Source organism: Triticum dicoccoides, chromosome 2A (assembly GCF_002162155.2).
Source record: "Triticum dicoccoides isolate Atlit2015 ecotype Zavitan chromosome 2A, WEW_v2.0, whole genome shotgun sequence".
Classification (NCBI taxonomy): domain Eukaryota; kingdom Viridiplantae; phylum Streptophyta; class Magnoliopsida; order Poales; family Poaceae; genus Triticum; species Triticum dicoccoides.
The window spans coordinates 454,620,990-454,631,451 of record NC_041382.1 but is presented as its reverse complement, the minus strand read 5'-3'; positions in this window follow the sequence as shown (position 1 = coordinate 454,631,451).

Genomic DNA, 10,462 nt, shown 5'->3' with positions numbered 1-10,462 from the left:
CAGCGGGGGGGGGGGGCACATCCTCGAAGGGGGAAAACTGCTCCTATAGTGCCACGGGGGTTGTAACCTCAAACTGGGCATTGACCATCTCAGTAGTGGCCGAGAGCGTATCTGGGGTCGGCTCGGTGGCTGTCTCCATCTTCCTGGAGCTCTCTGTCTCGTGGGGATCAGCCTCCCGCGTCTGCTCCAATATCGGTAGATCTTTTCCTGGTTCTCCTTGGTCCATCATGAAACTGACGAAAACTAGGAGACCACTGAAAGGAAAACACAATCGCAGTGACAATGAAACAAAAAAGAGAGTGAGGATCAGTTACTACTTTGCAAAAGTTTTTTTTCTCTGAACGAAAATATACCAACATCACGGATCCGCTTACCTTCCCTTTGTTGGGAGAGAAGAATAGTGGCAGATGCGAGTGTTGCCTTTCTTGAAGTCGGTGAGGCAGAGGGGATTCAGCGAAGAGGAAATGATGGTTGCTTCGTCCGTCAAACTTAGACTGCGGGGAGGTGGGATTTTGTGATACGACGGCTTGTTACTACTGCGCTACGACCGGAGTGACTCTCTGCCTGCATACTGCCTTCTAATTTGGTGGATGGCATTTGGGCCCGCGTGCTGCATGGCCCGCATGTAGGTGAACAAAAGTATAATGGCATTCAGTAGAGGGAGACCTTTCGATGACCTAGGAGGAGCCAGAAGTGGTATTGTATCCACTGTACTAGTAGTAATTGTTTTTCTGGGTAGCTGTAGAGTGTCTCCACTGTACTAGTAGTAACTATTTCTCTGGGCCCAAGACAAAACAGCCCATCCACCCTAGTAAATAGTAAAATCAATTCAAAAGTCCATATATTTACTAAATGAGAGGGGCTACCCACACAAAGCACACGCCCCCAAAAAACTTGGGTGTTCTTATTCCTCCTCACTCCCACCCACCTCATGTCAGCTCGCTCCACTCGTACCCCCAAATTCCTCACCTCACTCCTACAGAAAACCCCAGCTCTCCTTCTTCCTCACTACTACAGAAAACCCCGAGCTCCCCTTCTTCTTCACTCGTACTACAACTAGGCTCGTCATTCGTTACTCTTCTCAAATCCATGAGCGCGATGCGACACCCTCGAGAAAAATGGAGTCGGCTGACCCCCAGCGCCAAGAAGATGAGGCTCCCGCCAGCGGCGACACCTGTTGTAGATCCCGCACCCGGCAGCGCAGGGAGAAGCGGCAACCCCGCCCCCACCGGATCCCATGAACCCGTAGAATCCCGGGTGGCGATCTCCCAGACGCCATCCTTGGGGAGATCATCTTGCTTCTCCTGACCAAGGATTGCTGCTGCACCCAAGTCCTCTCAATTCGGTGGCGCCCTCTATGGCGCGCCGTGCCCCTTAATCTCAATTGTTGTCAGCTATCTCTCTTCAATGATTTTGAAATCCCTAGAGCCAGCATCTCCTCCCACCAGGGCTCCGTTTAAAGCCTCTGCATCCCATCATGCTACCTGAGCAAGCATACCATGCCCTGCACGGTCGACGCCTGGCTGAAATCCCCTGAATTCATAGAACTACAGTTGCTTGAGTTCTACTATTCCCCTGGAAATCACCTACCAGATACCGAACGCCATCTACCTGTCCCCTCAGCAACAATGTCCATCTCGCGGTTTTCCTCCTCTCTCCACACAACCACCTTTGCGCTGTGCGACCTACCAGACAATCTGGTACTAAACCTTCGACTCCCATTTCTCAAGAAACTTTCACTTGTGTGGGTTCGTATATCGGAGGCCTCATTGCACAACATCATCCACTCGAGTTGCCCTGCCTGGAGTGCTTGGTGCTTATTTTCACAGTTAGAATCGGCTATCTCCAAATAAAGTCGCCTAACCTTGTAATAATTGGAATTTCTTTTGACGGAAGGCAGCTCATCATCCAAGATGCCACTTCACTTCAAAGGTTGATCCTTGATTCTAGTTATTCACCGTTGCAAAAAACCATCCTCTCTGCGCCTAAATTGGAGACCTTGGGTGTAATACATGATCTCTGTGCTCATTTCAATATGGTGTTTGGCTCCATAGTTCTTCAGGTACTTTATATTATCATCTACACTTGTAACCATAAGCTGCATTTTAAATTTCTGCGCATAAGTTATATGTCATCTTGGAGTGCACATTTTGTACAAATATTATGTCCTATGCTCAATGAAGAGTTTCTCCATGGATGGCCTATCAATGGTGCTAGATTCTGTCAAGATCTTATATATCCAAAGTTTTGATCTGAACAAGATTATTGGCTTGCTGCAATGCTTTCCATGTCTAGAGAAGTTGTATATAAAGGTGATAATTTCATGCACATTGGAAGCCCGCATATGGTGTACTAGAATTAACCGTTCAGCTGTTGCTCTTTCGACACTCTTTTTTTAGACCTTAACTATTTTCAATCTTCATGTCTATTTAGCAACAGGACAGGGTAAGAAAGTTATAACCAATCGTCGGATTCATAAGCATCAAGATTTCCTCACTTCTCATGAGATTCGATTGAAGACAATAACGCTAGAATGATATGTAGCCAACCGTGCAAACACTAGATTTGTCACATTCTTCCTGCTGAATGCGAGGTTACTATTGTCCATCAAGCTTATGTTTATCAGCAGCATGGTTTTGACGGATGGGTATGTGGAAGAGCAAAAAAAGGAGTTTCAGGAGGGAAAAAGAGCTTCTGAACGTGTCGGGCTTCTATTTACAACATATTGTGGTCATAATCCAGTAAATTTTATGACCCAGGATGTTCATTCTATGGACCTGACCGATCCATTTGACTGTGACTGCTGAAAATAGTGCTGGAGTTAGATGTTGTTGCCCTTTTCAACCTGGGTTTTTTTGTAAACCTGATGAACAATTAACCCTCATGCTTTTGTACAGTTTGTAAGCTGGAGCTAGATGTTCTTGCCCTTTTCAACTCGGCTGTGACTGTCATATTTTCTTTGAAGAAAGGAAATGGCTTGCCAGTCATTTAATTTAGAGTGAAATATTGTAACAACTAATAAATCCCTACCAAGGGAAATAACATCACTCTCGCCGGCTGCTTGAGATCACTGTGCATTACAGAAGCCAAGTGATTAGCCCCCACCAGCACCCACAAACTTATTTCGAACTAGCACATCAAATGTGCTGTAAATTTTCATAGGAAAGGCTGCATGACCATGACAGATTTGGATTCTGACATTTGGGACCCGCGAAGAAATAGCATATCCATGGTGGTGTCGACTTACTAGCCAGTGAACAAATGATTCTGCCTACCAGCCGTTGGATTGACATCCAACATATGTCGTGTATCTTCTATCTCTTGTCTTCTTCTTGCTCCAGCTACCCAAACCAAACCACCCCGTCGGCTCCGCCTGCTCTCGCCTCCCATGGCTGGCTGCGCCTCCACCGCCCTACCGTACGTACCCTCCAATGTTGGCCAGTCCCTCCCTCTATTCCCCCACACGTCCTGTTATTCTCCGGCGACGTCCGCCCCAACACGCACCCGCACCTGAACCAGTCAACCCTCGTACTCCCCTCAGCCTATGACTGGACCTGCGCAGCTTCCACGGCTCCTGTTCATTCCGTCCGAGGCCTCGTCATCATCCTCCGCCTTGCATCCTTGGTTCGTTCGCCGTGCGCAGTGCGCCGCCCTCTTGCATTGTCAACGCCGTCAACAACCGAGAGGAACAAGGAGATTACTATACATGGAGAGGATGACATTAGGGACCCACCAGCATCATGGCAGTACGCAAGCAAGTGCCTCTATATTACAAGCCCAAAAATATGGTTCCTCCTAATGGTTGGAAATCTGGGGCTCATGCCATTGTCAAACATAGTCAATAAATGAGAGAATTACACTACGAGCGGCTGACACCAGGGACCCAGCAGGTTGCATAGTTTTTTTTTGGAGGAACAAGCAGTTGTTATTTATACTAGTTTTAGCGATGGATCAGGGTAACAACGGGGCTGTGTGGGGGCTGTGGCCCATCTAGCCAGGGTTTTATTTATATTTACCACATCATGAGCCCAATAGTGTTTTTTTCTTGCTGAAAATGGCTAGCCTAGTTCTATTTTTTAAGAAATACCCAAACGAGGTGTACTTGCTTTATCAGCCCTGCTGGGCTGCAAATCTTTCAAGACGAGGAGAGTTTCATTCGGTTTGCCCAGAAATGAGCTGTACATTTTTAAAACACATCAAACCAGGAATTAGTTTCAATTTTGTTTTCATTACAAGATTTTAAATTCCATTGATTTTTATGCGTGGACAATTATTTGGATTTTATATTTATATAAATTATTTTTCAAAATAGTTTGAATGTGAGTCAATATGTCGGGATTAAAAACAATTGACTGCACCGAAATATGCAAAATTTCGTTTACTTTTTAACCATGGCCACAATATAGGGTGTAATGCTAACGAAAAGAAGATGGGCTCCAAAAAAATTCTTAAGAAGTAGAAAATGGGATGTACATTATTCGAAATAATGCACACGATAGCAGTGACTGTTGGATGTCCATCCAACGGCTGCCGTGCTTCTTCAATCTCTGCTCTTCCTGCTCCAGTCGCTCAAACAAGCGCCGGCGGGACTGCCTGCTCCCTCCTCCCGCGGCCGGCTATGCTGCCGCGCAGGCCTCACCGCCCACCGTACTCCCATCGCTGGCCTAGCATCCCTCTACTCACCTACACCTGCTGTTATTCTCCGGGGACGACAGACGAACCAGTAAACCCTCGTACTCCTCCGCATGGGAAACAACTACCGAGTCTTCCCTGGCTCCGTGTCGTTCCCTTCCTAGGCCTCGCCGTCGTCCACCGCCCTGGTGCTCTCAGCGCGGGATGGTCAACATGGTCAATGAACGACATCCATCGGAAGTGGACTATACGTGGGGAGGCTGACAGCTGGGTCCGCGGCCGCACGTAAGGAAATGCCTCCTTATTACTCGCAAAATAATGATTCCTCCACCTGACAGCTAGGACCCACGGGAAGGGCTTCTGTATTTCACGAAAAAATGTTCCCCCGCTGACAGGTCGGACCCACTAGCTATATCTTCGCACGCAAGGAAGTGCCTCCTTATTACGCACAAAAAAATGAATACCCCCTACTAGCTGGGACCCACCATACTGGGTGGCTGACTTGTGGGCCTACTAAGTTGACGGGGATGGAGGGCTTTGTCAACTTAGTCAATATGAAAGATTCTAGCTCCAGTGACCGTATGATGTCCATCCAACGGCCATAGTGCTTCTTCAACCTCTGGTCTTCTTGCTCCAGCGGCCCAAAGCAGCGCCGGTCGTGCCGCCTGCTCCTGTCTCCCGTGGCCGACTGTGCTGCCATGGAGGCCTCACGGCCCCGATACTACTCCCACCGTTGGCCAGGCCACCCCTACACTCATCCACACCCCCTGTTATTCTGCGGCGACGGCAGCCTCACATCGCAGCCGAACCACTGAACCCTCGTACTCCTCTCTGCGTGGGCATCCACTGCCGCGTCTTCCCCGGCTCCGCGTCGTCCCCTTCCTAGGCCTCTCCGTCGTCCACCGCCTTGGTGCTCTCGGCGCGGCGTTGTCAATGTGGTCAACGATGACTTCCATCGGAAGAGTACTGTACGTGGAGAGGTTGACAGCTGGGTCCATAATTGGAGCAAGGAAGTGCAACCTTATTACATGTAAAATAATTCATGACGAGGAGAGCTTCATTCGGCTGGCCGAGAAAATGGCATATCAGTAATGAGAAATGGGTTGTACATTTTTGAAACACATCAAACTGACAATTAAACATGATCTGATTGACATGACCCATTCCATTAGCTTAGCACCCGATCGTTTTGTATGTTGCTATTGCTTTCTTCATGACTTATACATGTTCCTATGACTATGAGATTATGCAACTCCCGTTTGCCGGAGGAACACTTTGTGTGCTACCAAACGTCACAACGTAACTGGGTGACTATAAAGGAGCTCTACAGGTGTCTCCAAAGGTACATGTTGGGTTGGCGTATTTCGAGATTAGGATTTGTCACTCCGTTTGTCGGAGAGGTATCTCTGGGCCCTCTCGGTAATGCACATCACATAAGCCTTGCAAGCATTGCAACTAATGAGTTAGTTGTGAGATGATGTATTACGGAACGAGTAAACAGACTTGCCGGTAACGAGATTGAACTAGGTATTGAGATACCGACGATCGAATCTCGGGCAAGTAACATACCGATGACAAAGGGAACAACGTATGTTGTTATGCGGTCTGACCGATAAAAGATCTTCGTAGAATATGTAGGAGCCAATATGAGCATCTAGGTTCAGCTATTGGTTATTGACCGGAGACGTGTCTCGGTCATGTCTACATTGTTCTCGAACCCGTAGGGTCCGCACGCTTAAGGTTTCGATGACAGTTATATTATGAGTTTATGCATTTTGATGTACCGAAGTTTGTTCGGAGTCCCGGATGTGATCACGGACATGACGAGGAGTCTTGAAATGGTCGAGACATAAAGATTGATATATTGAAAGCCTATATTTGGATATCGGAAGTGTTCCGGGTGAAATCAGGATTTTACCGGAGTACCGGGAGGTTACCGGAACCCCCCCGGGAGGTATATGGGCCTTAGTGGGCTTTAGTGGAAGAGAGGAGAGGTGGCCAGGGCTGTGCCGCGCGCCCCTCCCCCCTAGTCCGAATAGGACAAGGAGAGGGGGCTGGCGCCCCCTTCCTTCTCTCTCTCCTCTTTCCCCCCTCCCGAATCCTATTCCAACTAGGAAAGGGGGGGATCCTACTCCCAGAGGGAGTAGGACTCCTCCTGGCGCGCCCTCTCCTGGCCGGCCGCACCCCCCTTTGAACCTTTATATACGGAGGCAGGGAGCACCCCTAGAGACACAAGTTGATCCACGTGATCATATTCTTAGCCGTGTGCGGTGCCCCCTTCCACCATAGTCCTCGATAATATTGTAGCGGTGCTTAGGCGAAGCCCTGCAACAGTAGTACATCAAGATCGTCACCACGCCGTCGTGCTGACGGAACTCTTCCCCGACACTTTGCTGGATCGGAGTCCAGGGATCGTCATCGAGCTGAACGTGTGCTACAACTCGGAGGTGCCGTAGTTTCGGTGCTTGATCGGTCGGGCCGTGAAGACGTATGACTACATCAACCACGTTGTGCTAACGCTTCCGTTGTCGATCTACAAGGGTACGTAGATCACACTCTCCCCTCTCGTTCCTATGCATCACCATGATCTTGCGTGTCCGTAGGAAATTTTTTGAAATTACTATGTTACCCAACAATATTGATATACATTTATTTTTAAAATCAGTTTGAATGTGACTCGAAATTTCGGGATTAAAAACAGTTCGGACCGCACCGAAATATGCAAAATTTCATATATTTTTTTAACCGTGGCCACAATATGGGCTGTAATGCTACCAAAAAGAATATGGGCTCCAAAAAAACCTTAAGAATTAGCAAATGGGCTATAAATTATTAGAAATAATGGCAGATGGGTTGTATGTTGTTTTTTTTACAGATTTGAGGCTTTCCTAAAAAAAGGTTGACGCACAAGCAGTGACTGTTGGATGTCCATCCAACGGCCGTCGTGCTTCTTCAATCTCTACTCTTCCTGCTCCAGCCGCTCCAACAAGCATCGGCGGGACTGCCTGCTTCCTCCTCCTCGTGGCCAGCTGTGCTGCCCTGCAGGCCTCACCGCCCCATCGTACTCCCATCGCTGGCCTAGCCATCCCTCTACTCACCCACACCTGCTGTTATAATCCGGCGACGGCAGACGAACCAGTAAACCCTCGTACAGTCGTACTCCCCTCCACATGGGAAACAACTGCCGAGTCTTCCCTGGCTCCGTGTCGTTCCCTTCTTAGGCCTCACCGTCGTCCACCGCCCTGGTGCTCTCGACACGGCCAGGTCAACATGGTCAACGACGGACATGCATGTGAAGTGGACTGTACATGGAGAGGCTGACAGCTGGGTCCACGGCCGCACGCAAGGAAATGCCTCCTTATTACATGCAAAATAATGATTCCTCCACCTGACATCTGGGACCCATCGAAAGGGCCTCTGTATTTCATGAAAAAAAACATTACCGCCGCTGACAGCTTGGACCCACCAGCTATATCTTTGCACGTAAGGAAGTGCCTCCTTATTACGCAAAAAAATGAATACTCCCCCTGCTAGCTGGGACCCAGTATAGTGGCAGGCTGACTTGTGGGCCTACTAAGTTGACGGGGACGGAGGGCTTTGTCAACTTAGTTAATATGCACGATTGTAGCTCCAGTGACCGTATGATGTCCATCCAACGGCCGCCCAAACCAGTGCCGGTCGTGCCTTGTGCTCCTTCCTCCCGTGGCCGGCTGCGATGCAGCGGAGGCCTCACCGCCCCCAACTACTCCCACCGCTGGCCAGGCCATCCCTCTACTAACCCACACCCCCTGTTATTCTGCGGCGACGACAGCCTCACACCGCAGCGAACCAGTGAACCCTCATGCATACTCCTCTACGCGTGGGCATCCACTGTCGTGTCTTCCCCGACTCCGTGTCGTCCCCTTCCTAGGCCTCATCGTCATCCACCACCCTGGTGCTCTCGGCACGGCGTGGTCAACGTGGTCAAGGAATGGCTTCCATCGGATGTGGACTGTATGTGGAGAGGCTGACAGCTGGGTCCACGGTCGTAGCAAGGAAGTGCCTCCTTATTACGCGGAAATATTCCTCCACCTGACAGCGGGGACCCACCGGACAGGCCACCGTATTTCGTGAAAAACGTTTCCCCCTGACTGCTGGGACCCACCAGCTACATCTTCGCACACAAGGAAGTGCGTTCGGGCAAAAAAACGATTCGCCCCCCTGACTGCTGGGACCCACCAGCTACATCTTCGCACGCAAGGAAGTGCCTGACAGTCGGGACCCACCTGGTCGAAGTGTACGTAGCATTGTCATTCTGGTCGCGAATGTGTATGTACATACTGGTCGATGTAGAGGCGCACACGTGTCGTAGTAGAGGCGCGCACGTAGCATGTACACGTACGTACAATGGCCGGTGTGCAAGAAAGAAAATACGACCATGTACGTACATACAAGCAGGGTCTCAAACGGCTACTCGCGCATACGTACGACCAGGGCTCATGCACATGGCTGGGTCAGAATGGAGAAATTGTGTCGTCGTCATGTTCATGGGGAGGCAACGGAATGCGTCGTGTTCATCGGGAGGCAACAGAACGCGTGGGAGCCAACCGGCTTGGACGAAATAGCCGATGGAAACGAGGCCTGGCGTACTGCACAATGGAGGAAATGGCTTGTGTTTGACCGGCCACGTTCGAAACGGTATCCTGTTCATCGAAAGGGGTCTGGCATACCGCAAAACGGAGGAAACGAACGTCCTACGGTCGAAATGGGGTCTTGTTGATCGGGAGGGGTGTGGCGTACCGCAAAATGGAGGAAACCGACTTGTGTTGGAGCGCTACGATCGAAATGGGGGTCCTATTCATCGGGAGGGGTGTGGCGTACTGCAAACCGGGACTCCACAGGATACTGTTCATCTCCACCATCGACCCCCTCCAGCCTCCACGGGCTATTGTTCATCCACCGTCGACCTCCTCTAGCCTCCACCTGCGACTGTTCATCCACGGGCTCCTGTTGATCCAGCCTCCACCGCGCGCTACTCCACCGGCTACAGTTCAACCAGCCCTCTCCACGGGCTCCTGTTCAACCACCCCTCCACGGGCTACTATTTATCTAGCCCTCCATCGTTTACTGTTCATCTAGCCCTCCACGCGGTCATCCTGTTCATCCAGCCCTCCACGGGGTCCTGTTCATCCAGAGGCAACACCACAAGGTCCTGTTCATACACACCCACCGGGAACTGTTCATCCAAACCCACCCAACAACGCTCACTATTCATCCAGAGGCAGCATCGGTCGGCTTCAGTTAGCAACAGTAGTGAAGGAATCGCTCGATCGGGTTCAGTTAACAGCCATCGATCGATCGCTCGGGTTCGGTAACGCGTAGCCTGCAGTGCGATCGCTCGGGTTCAATAGGCGAATGCCTCGCTCGGGTTCAGTTAGAGCCCAACGCCTCGCACCCACGGGCGTGCGTGTATGAGAGAAATGCGCAAACCTCTGTGCATCTCTCGGCCCCGACCACCCACCGTAACCGGGAACACCCCGATATTTTCCTCGCCCTCGCTTCTACCATGGTTTTTTCCGTCATGGACAGCCCAAAGAATGTCATGCAGCTGCGTCTCCGGCCCGCCCAGGACGAAAAGCCCATTTTCTGTCATGATTTTTTGTCATAAAAGTAGGATCCCACGACATCTCTGATGATACCGGGTTTTGTCACAATTATCGTCATAGAGGTGTCATAAGTATGACAGAAAAAAATTCGGTCGGCCCAGAATGTCACGGATGTGTCTTTTTTTTGTAGTGTTTCTGATTGCATGATAATGAAAGTGACGGTGATGAACTTGTTACGAACCACT